Here is a 14,127-nt window from a genome sequence, read left to right on the forward strand (position 1 = left end):
AGCAAAAAAACGCACTTAAAATTCGCATGCGGTTTTACTGCCACTAGTTTTTGATGCGGTTTTTGGTGCGGTTTTGCTGTGGTTTTGTCACATGTTTGTCCCTGTGGTTTTTAACCATCACTAAGGGCCAAACACGGGAAAACTGCAGATACCTTCGGAAAAGAAGTGACATTCTGCTTCTTTTTGCTGCAGAAATTCTGCAGAAAAACCTGTAGGAAAAAAAATGCAGTATGCGCACAGCATCTTGGATTTCCCATAGACTTTGCTGGGGAAGTACTGCATGAACTTTATGAACAAAAACCGCACCAATTCTGCAGTAAAAACCGTGGCCAATCCGCAGTAAAAAAAAACAAAGTGTGCGCACAGGGCCTTAAGTAGTAAAAATAAAGAAAAATAAAAAAAATGGCAAGACACAACTGCAGGTGACCACAGGTCCTGAATTTTGCACATCTCACAAAATTCAAACAATTAGCATTTGGATTTGCACAGATTTAAACACTTAAGGGGGCTTTACATGCTACGATATCGTTAATGGTTTGTCGTCGGGGTCAAGTTGTTAGTGACGCACATCCGGCATCATTAACGATATCGCAGCGTGTGACCCTGACCAGCGACCTTAAGCGACCTCAAAAATGGTGAAAATCGTTCACCATGGAGAGGTCGTCCCAAACTCAAAAATCGGTAAGGGTTGTTTATCCAGGTGGTTCATCGCTCATGCTGCAGCACACATCGCTGTGTGTGACACCGCAGGAGCGAGGAACGTCTCCTTACCTGCCGCCGGTTACAATGCGAAAGGAAGGAGGTGGGCGGGATGTTACGTCCGGCTCATCTCCACCCCTCCACTTTGATTGACCGGCCGCTTAGTGACGTTGCGGTGATGTCGCTGTGATGCCGAACGTCCCTCCCCCTTGAAGGAGGGATTGTTCGGCACTCACAGCGACGACGACGACCAGGTAAGTATGTGTGACGCTGCCGTAGCGATAATGTTCGCTACGGCAGCGATCACAAACAATCGCATGTGCGACGGGGGCGGGTACTTACACGCTCACTTTCGCTACAAATTGCTAGCGATATCGCTACCTTGTAAAGCCCCCTTTAGTGCCATTTCACACTTTGCAAAATATTTCATCATACAAAGAGTGGGTTCACATGACATCAAGCACATAAACTTCACAATAAACATTGCGGCTATCACATGGTCTCATGGTCTGAAGCAGCCAATAAAGCGGTCTCTCAATCAAAAAGATGGAAAGGAAACAAGCAATATCTATTTTTATTAGCTATTTTTAGGATAAAAGAAAGATCTCAACATCACCGTAAAAGAAATGTAACTTTCTAATTTCAAAGTGTGTTTTTAAAAAGATTTAGATTTCTTTGTACTCTTGTCAGAGATGATCGGATGTCATAAAATCCATATTTGCTGAATTGCACAAATTTTGCAGGAAATTTGATTTACAGCAAAGCCATTCTCCATGAAAAGAGAATATTATGTTATTATGCCATGTCATCTCTTCAGACATCCTGAGCAAAATAAATTTAATGTAAAAGTTTTTAAAAAACCTAATACTCAACACACTAGTACTGCACCATCAGTGCCTCTGGTGCCACTGGCTGCAATACAATCCTCAGGGCCTTTTTTTAAGCATTCATCTTTATGCTAGGTCAGATACATGTAAGAACCGCTCCCATGCTGCAATGCTCGCAGTTTAGCCTGTCTTTGCAGCATGGGAGCAGTTCTGACATGAATCAGGTATATCTTTGCTTTAATATGGTTCAGCTATTAATTTAATTAGTTAGCCGTATGGCACATTGAAAATATAAATATAGAGTAGGACCCCCTATAGAGATTTGCCTTGACGTTGGCAGGGGCGGCTCAAATTAATGATCAATTATTTGCTAAACATCTCAATTTGCATTATAGTACAGTTGAAATAATTGTGAATTTACACTAAAAAAATGTTTTTGCATGCCATTCTCAGGCAGTGCTGGCGCCCCCTCTCTTTGTTATATTTTGGTTTGGTGGCTGACTCCCGCTATACTGTGCATGCTTGACTTTGGTTTGTATATTCCTTCTGTTTCTATCTATATATATATATAATTTGGTGTCTGTTCACACACAGCTACCATGCCCCTTTCCACGGGCATTTTTATTTAAGCACCATATGCTTGGGCCTGTTCCGCCTTCATTCATGGCTGCTGGGTGGGTACTATGAGGACTAGTCTTGACATTGTCCCAGTGTGTGTGACACACAGATGCACGTGCTGGGATGTGGACTGCCTTTATTTGCAGTTTAGCCTGTCTTTGCAGCATGGGAGCGGTTCTGACATCAGGTATATGTGTGCTTTAATATGGTCCTGCTTTTAATTTAATTAGTTAGCCGTATGGCACATTGAAAATATAAATATAGAGTAGGACACCCCCTAAAGAGATTTGCCTTGACGTTGGCTGGGGCGGCTCAAATTATTGATCAATTATTTGCTAAAAATCTCAATTTGCATTATAGTACAGTTGGAATATTTGTGAATTTACAGTAAAAAAATTTTTTTGCATGCCATTCTCAGACAGTGCTGGCTCTCCCTCTCTTTGTTCTAGAAATGTGTTTCACTGTCCAATTGGGAGCAGGCCGTAATACATAGCAATACCTAGAAATATGTTTCACTGGCTAAATGGGCGTATTCAGTACTGCCTAGCAATAGCTAGAAATGTGTTTTACTGCATAATTTGGAGCTTGCAGTTATAAGTAGTAGAGTTGAGCGCGGTTCGTGGTTCGTGGTTCTCCAGTTCTAGGCTCGAGTGATTTTGGGGCATGTTCTAGATCGAACTAGAACTCGAGCTTTTTGCAAAAGCTCGATAGTTCTAGAAACGTTCGAGAACGGTTCTAGCAGCCAAAAAACAGCTAAATCTTAGCTTGGTTTCTGCTGTAATAGTGTAAGTCACTCTGTGAATCAAACTATTATCACATTTTAGTGTATAGTGTGCGTGAACAGCGCCTTCAGATCACTGCTGTTTCTATAATGGCGATCGCCATTTTTTTTTTTTTTTCTTGTCTTCCTTCCCTAAGCGCGCGCGTCTTGTGGGGCTGGCCAGCATGTCAGCCAATCACAGACACACACACACCTAAGTGGACTTTGAGGCAGAGAAGCAACGGCATGTGTGATAGGATCTGCATGTCACATGTCCCTGCATTATAAAACCGGACATTTTCTTCACGATCGCCATTATCTGCCTTCTGCGTCTTTGGTGTCAGACATCAGTGTCGCAGCTCCGTCCTCCTGAGTCCTATAGCCGATACAGCTGTATGCGCTGCATACACAGCGTTAGACAGCTTAGGGAGAGCACATTCTAGCAGTCCTTTTAAGGGCTCGTACCGGCAGGGTCAGAGAGCCATAGGTGACAGGTCCTGCAAACAGCAACAGCGTCTGTGTAGCCCAGGTCAGGGATTTCCTCCCTGCATTTCACCATTAGGAGGGAATAGAAAGGCAGGCTTCCATTCCTCTACCCAGAGCACCACAATCCTGCCACTGTACCCTCTTGTCCTCTGCACACTCCAACTCATTCTAACTAAGCCATTATACTAGCAAACACTCAGTGTACCTAGTGGCATCCTATCTGTGGCTATTGGACTTTGCTATAGTCCCACTAGTGCAAAGACATTTGCAGAGCACATCTGCCTGCATTGCACACTCCAAGTTTTTTAAACTAAGCAATTTTACTAGCAAACACTCAGTGTACCTAGTGGCATCCTATACGTGGCTATTGGACTTTGCTATAGTCCCACTAGTGCAAAGACATTAGCAGAGCACATCTGCCTGCATTGCACACTCCAAGTTTTTTAAACTCAGCCATTATACTAGCAAACACTCAGTGTACCTAGTGGCATCCTATACGTGGCTATTGGACTTTGCTATAGTCCCACTAGGGCCAAGACATTTGCAGAGCGCATCTGCCTGCGTTGCACACTCCAACAAATTATAACGAAGCCATTATACTAGCAAACACTCAGTGTACCTAGTGGCATCCTATACGTGGCTATTGGACTTTGCTATAGTCCCACTAGTGCCAAGACATTTGCAGCACGTCTGCCTGCGTTGCACACTCCAACGAATTATAACTAAGCCATTATACTAGCACACACTCAGTGTACCTAGTGGCATCCTATACGTGGCTATTGGACTTTGCTATAGTCCCACTAGTGCAAAGACATTAGCAGAGCACATCTGCCTGCATTGCACACTCCAAGTTTTTTAAACTCAGCCATTATACTAGCAAACACTCAGTGTACCTAGTGGCATCCTATACGTGGCTATTGGACTTTGCTATAGTCCCACTAGTGCCAAGACATTTGCAGAGCGCATCTGCCTGCGTTGCACACTCCAACAAATTATAACGAAGCCATTATACTAGCAAACACTCAGTGTACCTAGTGGCATCCTATACGTGGCTATTGGACTTTGCTATAGTCCCACTAGTGCCAAGACATTTGCAGAGCGCATCTGCCGGCGTTGCACACTCCAACTCATTATAACTAAGCCATTATACTAGCAAACACTCAGTGTACCTAGTGGCATCCTATACGTGGCTATTGGACTTTGCTATAGTCCCACTAGTGCCAAGACATTTGCAGAGCGCATCTGCCTGCGTTGCACACTCCAACTCATTATAACGAAGCCATTATACTAGCAAACACTCAGTGTACCTAGTGGCATCCTATACGTGGCTATTGGACTTTGCTATAGTCCCACTAGTGCCAAGACATTTGCAGAGCGCATCTGCCTGCGTTGCACACTCCAACTCATTATAACTAAGCCATTATACTAGCAAACACTCAGTGTACCTAGTGGCATCCTATACGTGGCTATTGGACTTTGCTATAGTCCCACTAGTGCCAAGACATTTGCAGAGCGCATCTGCCTGCGTTGCACACTCCAACTCATTATAACTAAGCCATTATACTAGCAAACACTCAGTGTACCTAGTGGCATCCTATACGTGGCTATTGGACTTTGCTATAGTCCCACTAGGGCCAAGACATTTGCAGAGCGCATCTGCCTGCGTTGCACACTCCAACTAATTATAACTCAGCCATTATACTAGCAAACAGTCAGTGTACCTAGTGGCATCCTATACGTGGCTATTGGACTTTGCTATAGTCCCACTAGTGCAAAGACATTTGCAGAGCACATCTGCCTGCATTGCACACTCCAAGTTTTTTAAACTCAGCCATTATACTAGCAAACAGTCAGTGTACCTAGTGGCATCCTAAACGTGGCTATTGTACTTTTGTCAATTCACAGTATTGGAACGTTATTTGCAGCACGTCTGCCTGCATTGCACACTCTAACTTTTTTAAACTCAGCCATTATACTAGCAAACAGTCAGTGTACCTAGTGGCATCCTAAACGTGGCTATTGTACTTTTGTCAATTCACAGTATTGGAACGTTATTTGCAGCACGTCTGCCTGCATTGCACACTCTAACTTTTTTAAACTCAGCCATTATACTAGCAAACACTCACTGTACCTAGTTGTATCCTAAACGTGGCTATTGTACTTTTGTCAATTCACAGTATTGGAACGTTATTTGCAGCACGTCTGCCTGCATTGCACACTCTAACTTTTTTAAACTCAGCCATTATACTACCAAACAGTCAGTGTACCTAGTGGCATCCTAAACGTGGCTATTGTACTTTTGTCAATTCACAGTATTGGAACGTTATTTGCAGCACGTCTGCCTGCATTGCACACTCTAACTTTTTTAAACTCAGCCATTATACTACCAAACAGTCAGTGTACCTAGTGGCATCCTAAACGTGGCTATTGTACTTTTGTCAATTCACAGTATTGGAACGTTATTTGCAGCACGTCTGCCTGCATTGCACACTCTAACTTTTTTAAACTCAGCCATTATACTAGCAAACAGTCAGTGTACCTAGTGGCATCCTAAACGTGGCTATTGTACTTTTGTCAATTCACAGTATTGGAACGTTATTTGCAGCACGTCTGCCTGCATTGCACACTCTAACTTTTTTAAACTCAGCCATTATACTAGCAAACAGTCAGTGTACCTAGTGGCATCCTATACGTGGCTATTGTACTTTTGTCAATTCACAGTATTGGAACGTTATTTGCAGCACGTCTGCCTGCATTGCACACTCTAACTTTTTTAAACTCAGCCATTATACTAGCAAACAGTCAGTGTACCTAGTGGCATCCTATACGTGGCTATTGTACTTTTGTCAATTCACAGTATTGGAACGTTATTTGCAGCACGTCTGCCTGCATTGCACACTCTAACTTTTTTAAACTCAGCCATTATACTAGCAAACAGTCAGTGTACCTAGTGGCATCCTATACGTGGCTATTGGACTTTGCTATAGTCCCACTAGTGCCAAGACATTTGCAGAGCGCATCTGCCTGCGTTGCACACTCCAACTAATTATAACGAAGCCATTATACTAGCAAACACTCAGTGTACCTAGTGGCATCCTATACGTGGCTATTGGACTTTGCTATAGTCCCACTAGTGCCAAGACATTTGCAGAGCGCATCTGCCTGCGTTGCACACTCCAACTAATTATAACGAAGCCATTATACTAGCACACACTCAGTGTACCTAGTGGCATCCTATACGTGGCTATTGGACTTTGCTATAGTCCCACTAGTGCTAAGACATTTGCAGAGCACATCTGCCTGCATTGCACACTCCAAGTTTTTTAAACTCAGCCATTATACTAGCAAACAGTCAGTGTACCTAGTGGCATCCTAAACGTGGCTATTGTACTTTTGTCAATTCACAGTATTGGAACGTTATTTGCAGCACGTCTGCCTGCATTGCACACTCTAACTTTTTTAAACTCAGCCATTATACTAGCAAACACTCACTGTACCTAGTTGTATCCTAAACGTGGCTATTGTACTTTTGTCAATTCACAGTATTGGAACGTTATTTGCAGCACGTCTGCCTGCATTGCACACTCTAACTTTTTTAAACTCAGCCATTATACTACCAAACAGTCAGTGTACCTAGTGGCATCCTAAACGTGGCTATTGTACTTTTGTCAATTCACAGTATTGGAACGTTATTTGCAGCACGTCTGCCTGCATTGCACACTCTAACTTTTTTAAACTCAGCCATTATACTAGCAAACAGTCAGTGTACCTAGTGGCATCCTAAACGTGGCTATTGTACTTTTGTCAATTCACAGTATTGGAACGTTATTTGCAGCACGTCTGCCTGCATTGCACACTCTAACTTTTTTAAACTCAGCCATTATACTAGCAAACAGTCAGTGTACCTAGTGGCATCCTAAACGTGGCTATTGTACTTTTGTCAATTCACAGTATTGGAACGTTATTTGCAGCACGTCTGCCTGCATTGCACACTCTAACTTTTTTAAACTCAGCCATTATACTAGCAAACACTCACTGTACCTAGTTGTATCCTAAACGTGGCTATTGTACTTTTGTCAATTCACAGTATTGGAACGTTATTTGCAGCACGTCTGCCTGCATTGCACACTCTAACTTTTTTAAACTCAGCCATTATACTAGCAAACACTCACTGTACCTAGTTGTATCCTAAACGTGGCTATTGTACTTTTGTCAATTCACAGTATTGGAACGTTATTTGCAGCACGTCTGCCTGCATTGCACACTCTAACTTTTTTAAACTCAGCCATTATACTAGCAAACAGTCAGTGTACCTAGTGGCATCCTATACGTGGCTATTGGACTTTGCTATAGTCCCACTAGTGCCAAGACATTTGCAGAGCGCATCTGCCTGCGTTGCACACTCCAACTAATTATAACGAAGCCATTATACTAGCAAACACTCAGTGTACCTAGTGGCATCCTATACGTGGCTATTGGACTTTGCTATAGTCCCACTAGTGCCAAGACATTTGCAGAGCGCATCTGCCTGCGTTGCACACTCCAACTAATTATAACGAAGCCATTATACTAGCACACACTCAGTGTACCTAGTGGCATCCTATACGTGGCTATTGGACTTTGCTATAGTCCCACTAGTGCTAAGACATTTGCAGAGCACATCTGCCTGCATTGCACACTCCAAGTTTTTTAAACTCAGCCATTATACTAGCAAACAGTCAGTGTACCTAGTGGCATCCTAAACGTGGCTATTGTACTTTTGTCAATTCACAGTATTGGAACGTTATTTGCAGCACGTCTGCCTGCATTGCACACTCTAACTTTTTTAAACTCAGCCATTATACTAGCAAACACTCACTGTACCTAGTTGTATCCTAAACGTGGCTATTGTACTTTTGTCAATTCACAGTATTGGAACGTTATTTGCAGCACGTCTGCCTGCATTGCACACTCTAACTTTTTTAAACTCAGCCATTATACTACCAAACAGTCAGTGTACCTAGTGGCATCCTAAACGTGGCTATTGTACTTTTGTCAATTCACAGTATTGGAACGTTATTTGCAGCACGTCTGCCTGCATTGCACACTCTAACTTTTTTAAACTCAGCCATTATACTAGCAAACAGTCAGTGTACCTAGTGGCATCCTAAACGTGGCTATTGTACTTTTGTCAATTCACAGTATTGGAACGTTATTTGCAGCACGTCTGCCTGCATTGCACACTCTAACTTTTTTAAACTCAGCCATTATACTAGCAAACAGTCAGTGTACCTAGTGGCATCCTAAACGTGGCTATTGTACTTTTGTCAATTCACAGTATTGGAACGTTATTTGCAGCACGTCTGCCTGCATTGCACACTCTAACTTTTTTAAACTCAGCCATTATACTAGCAAACACTCACTGTACCTAGTTGTATCCTAAACGTGGCTATTGTACTTTTGTCAATTCACAGTATTGGAACGTTATTTGCAGCACGTCTGCCTGCATTGCACACTCTAACTTTTTTAAACTCAGCCATTATACTAGCAAACACTCACTGTACCTAGTTGTATCCTAAACGTGGCTATTGTACTTTTGTCAATTCACAGTATTGGAACGTTATTTGCAGCACGTCTGCCTGCATTGCACACTCTAACTTTTTTAAGCTCAGCCATTATACTAGCAAACAGTCAGTGTACCTAGTGGCATCCTAAACGTGGCTATTGTACTTTTGTCAATTCACAGTATTGGAACGTTATTTGCAGCACGTCTGCTTGCATTGCACACTCTAACTTTTTTAAACTCAGCCATTATACTACCAAACAGTCAGTGTACCTAGTGGCATCCTAAACGTGGCTATTGTACTTTTGTCAATTCACAGTATTGGAACGTTATTTGCAGCACGTCTGCCTGCATTGCACACTCTAACTTTTTTAAACTCAGCCATTATACTAGCAAACAGTCAGTGTACCTAGTGGCATCCTAAACGTGGCTATTGTACTTTTGTCAATTCACAGTATTGGAACGTTATTTGCAGCACGTCTGCCTGCATTGCACACTCTAACTTTTTTAAACTCAGCCATTATACTAGCAAACAGTCAGTGTACCTAGTGGCATCCTATACGTGGCTATTGTACTTTTGTCAATTCACAGTATTGGAACGTTATTTGCAGCACGTCTGCCTGCATTGCACACTCTAACTTTTTTAAACTCAGCCATTATACTAGCAAACAGTCAGTGTACCTAGTGGCATCCTATACGTGGCTATTGTACTTTTGTCAATTCACAGTATTGGAACGTTATTTGCAGCACGTCTGCCTGCATTGCACACTCTAACTTTTTTAAACTCAGCCATTATACTAGCAAACAGTCAGTGTACCTAGTGGCATCCTATACGTGGCTATTGTACTTTTGTCAATTCACAGTATTGGAACGTTATTTGCAGCACGTCTGCCTGCATTGCACACTCTAACTTTTTTAAACTCAGCCATTATACTAGCAAACAGTCAGTGTACCTAGTGGCATCCTATACGTGGCTATTGGACTTTGCTATAGTCCCACTAGTGCCAAGACATTTGCAGAGCGCATCTGCCTGCGTTGCACACTCCAACAAATTATAACGAAGCCATTATACTAGCACACACTCAGTGTACCTAGTGGCATCCTATACGTGGCTATTGGACTTTGCTATAGTCCCACTAGTGCAAAGACATTTGCATAGCACGTCTGCCTGCATTGCACACTACAACTTTTTTAAACTAAGCAATTTTACTAGCAAACACTCACTGTACCTAGTTGTATCCTAAACGTGGCTATTGTACTTTTGTCAATTCACACTACTGCAAATCTATGTGCAGCACCTCTGCATGACAACCTCGTGCTCTGTTTTTAATAAGCTATAATGATAGCACAAAATACTGCCATTTTGTGGCATCATAGAACTGGCTGTTGTATTCCATTAGTGCCCCACTGGTGACAAGCTATTTCTAGCACCTCTACATCACACCCTCATGCACATTTTGCTACGCTAATGTTATAGCAAACTCATGGAATTCATTGCTGCATTTCATAATTCGGAGGGATAGAAAGTCAGGCTTCCTTTAGCTTTTCCTTCTGTTCATAGACAGCATCTCCAAGACAAATTTCCCCTCCACGTCTAAGTGTGGAGAGGCAGCTAGTGCGCATGCGTGTGCCGATGTACCCCAGCTGCAGCATAATTACAGTGTTTCGCCTAGTGAGTATGCTCAGCCTGACTGTGCCATTCCTGACGCTAAGTTTTCATTTCGGGATACAGCGCATGCTCCCACACTAAGTGTGAAAAGCCTCTTTGCACAGGTGCTTGCATTCCGTGCCGGGTCTAAGTCCTGTTTTGGGCATAGACACCATGCTAAAGCTGATAGTCTTTTTTCAGAGACTGTATTTCATGCTACTGAGCATGCTCAGGCACTTCCTGCATCAGAGACTAGGTCCGGTAATGAACTCTTTGGCCCTGGCCCTGATGTGGGGGTCCCATATAGACCACAGGGCATCAGGTGTCCTCCCAAATGGCTTGCAGAGGCCCACACCTATGACTTGTCACCGCATTATTGATGCTCAGACGATGACTGGTGAGGTGTTTGGGTCATGGCAGCCATGAGGTCATCATTGAAGTTGCGTTTCCAAATAGGACGCTAGTTATGCCACTCATGACGTGTCACTCTACTTTTGTCTCCAGGAGGTGCATTGTGGTTCACCCTGGTTTGGGGCGGACCCAGGTTATAAAAGGGGCTGGAGCCAACAAGGAGGTGCGCAGTCTTCTATTATGCTCCGAAAGAGCACACCTCCATGTGTTGAACCCATTGCGGCTTTAGGCCAGAGGTAGGCAGGGATCGGGTGGTGGATGCAGGCCACCACCACAGTTGGTAACGCAGAACGGTTAAGACCAGCTCCTGTCCTAACAGTCCTGCTTGTGCAGCCCAGTGGCATTAACAGGCCTGCTGCTGCTGATGCGCCTGCTGTCCACAGGTGTGGCCCCTACGCACACGGTCAGCGTACTCAATGGCCCCTGTGTTGTTAACAGGGAGTTCCTGGGCTGGGTGGGCATGTGGACCCTGTGACGCTAACAGGGCTCACAGTCTCCAGATCCGAATGGCGTCTAACTCGGTTCAGGCTACTATTAGTTTCATAGCCACACAGCTCTGTATCCTCCACCAAACCTTCAAGTTGCCAACCTCTCCTTTTCCAACTGGGAGCACGGTGGACACTGACTGCTGATGGGGATATATACCTTTCTCTTTCTTTTCTTATTAATTTTCGTTATATAGCGGTCACAGATTATATACCACTTTATCCAAATCTGCCAGTCCCACTGTAACAGATGTTGTTTCTTCAGCAAATGTTACAGTTGCTTAACCACCAAATCCACGGACCAAAACTTTTTTCCCCTTTCCAACACACCTGTTCCCCTTTCCAACAGCATCTGTCCTTTTTCAACTCATTTTGGGATATGACCAAAAGTGCAACTGTGCAGGGACACCGTACTCAACGCCATCTCAGCACAGCAGCCATCCCTCGGTCCCTCCGATGTGGACAAGTAAAAGACCATTTCCTCCTATCCATGACAAAGCGTTGAGATTCACTCTGTGCAGCACTGGTGTTTAGTGGACAAGTAGATCTAAGATTGCGTACCACATTCTGCAGATACTCCTGTATACGTGCGTCTATTTCTATGGCAGGAATTAGTTCGCCAAATTTTGTCTTGTACCGGGGATCTAACAGTGTGGCAACCCAGTATTCAGGATTAGTTCAAATTCATACAATCCGAGGGTCATGTAGGTAGTGCAGCAAGAAGGCGCTCATGTGTCTTGTGCATCCAGGAGGACCAAGTCCTTGGTGTGTTGGTGGCAGAGAGGTGAGAATCGTGCATCCTTCCTCTGCCCTCTACCCACAACCTCGCACAACCGAAATGTGAGCAAGCTCTCACTCATCTGCTGAGTCTTCCATGCCCATCGCCAGTTCGTCCTCCATTTCTTCATGGGCTCCTGCACTTTCATCAACACTTTTTGCTGATACTATGCGCCCTTGTTAATCCCTCTCCCTCACCATGAATGCCGCATAGGTGCCGCTGACCATCTGGACCTCGTAGATCTTGTTATCCCTTCCGCATATGACTCCTCCTGTACTTCCTCCCCTTCCTCTTGTCCCAACACCTGACTCAGAATAATAATTACAGTGTGCTCCATCATGTAGATGACCAGAATTGTCACGCTGAAAATGACATTGCCAGTGCTAAACATCTTCGTCGACATTTCAAAACTGTGTAGCAGGGTGCATAGGTCCTTGATCTGACACCACTCCAGCAGCGTGATCTGCACCACCTCTGGATCAAGTTATCCCAGGCTATATGTCTTACCGTATTTCAGCAGGGCTCTGCGGTGCTGCCACACACGCTGCAACATGTGCAGATTCCAATTCCTGCGTGTCGAAACATCGCATTTACGGCGTTTAACTGCCAGACCCTAAGACTTCCGGAGTGATGAAAGTTGTTGAGCTGCTGTGTGCGCACGATGGAAGTGAGCACATAGCGAGCGTGCCCACTGCACAAGGCCATGTAGGCCGTGATGGTGTTTTAAAAATTGCTGGCGAATTCGGTTCAACACGTGAGCCCTAAAAGGCACGTGTGTCACATTGCCCTGAGGATGGCCCGCAGCCAGGTTTGCATCATTGCCGCACACGGCTGTTAAGTCACCAACGTAGTCCGCTCCGTCAATTTGTACTCCGGTTGCCAGGTGACAACGTGTTCCTTTCATGAATAGTGCTGATGATGGGAGAGTAGTCGATGCCAGCGGCGCAGGTGGACGCAGGTTATGCTCACCCACTGGGCTGCATTACCTTGACAGATGCAGAATCTCTGGCTGAATGTAGCTGGTGGGTATCTCACAGATGAAATACCATCATTCAGCTACAACCAATGGGAAGACACCACACCCTTTTTTATGCCCATCCTGTCTGCAGACCACTGCCAGACATAGCTATGAACCTCTGGTTAATTTTACCCCCAGTTCAGTTTTATGATTTTGTGTGCTTGTTACCTGACTACTTTTCCTGCTTGCTGTTTATGTACCTTGTTGGCCGATACGCATTTCAACTCTGCTTGTTTTCTGATTCTTTCCTGGCCGTCCCATTCTGTTCCTGTTCCTCAATTAATGTTTTGACCCTGCCTGACTACTATTCTCTGTAATAGCGGTGTGACTCACATTTCCCATACATTTCAAAGTAAAGCTTTGACCGCCTGATGGCATTGAGCTCTGCTGCCAGCATAGTAAGGAGGTGTGTGGTAGTCCTTGTGCGCAGTTGCAAGGAAGGGTGGCCTGACCACACAGGGTTTGCGCCAAGGTAGAGGACCCACACGAGGTTGAAGAGGCAGAAGCAGTGTATTAACTTCTACATACAGAAGAAGGATTGAAACAACTCGTGGGGACGGCAAGACTTGTACAGCAGACCCTTCTCCATCTCTCACCATAGTTTGCCAGTGCCCAGTCAGTGACATGTAATGACCCTGTCTATGCTTACTGGTCCAAGTATCTGTGTTGAAATGCACCCTGTCGCACACAGATTTTCTCAAGGAAGTGGTGATGTTGTGTGCGACATGCTGGTGTAGCGCGGGCATGCTTTTCTTGGAGAAGCAGTGGTGATTGGGCATGTGGTACTGGGGCACAGCGACAGACATAAGGTCTGTAAAATCCTGTGTGTCCACTACGCGTAAAGGCAGCATTTCG

Source organism: Anomaloglossus baeobatrachus (assembly GCF_048569485.1).
Source record: "Anomaloglossus baeobatrachus isolate aAnoBae1 chromosome 2 unlocalized genomic scaffold, aAnoBae1.hap1 SUPER_2_unloc_1, whole genome shotgun sequence".
NCBI lineage: Eukaryota > Metazoa > Chordata > Amphibia > Anura > Aromobatidae > Anomaloglossus > Anomaloglossus baeobatrachus.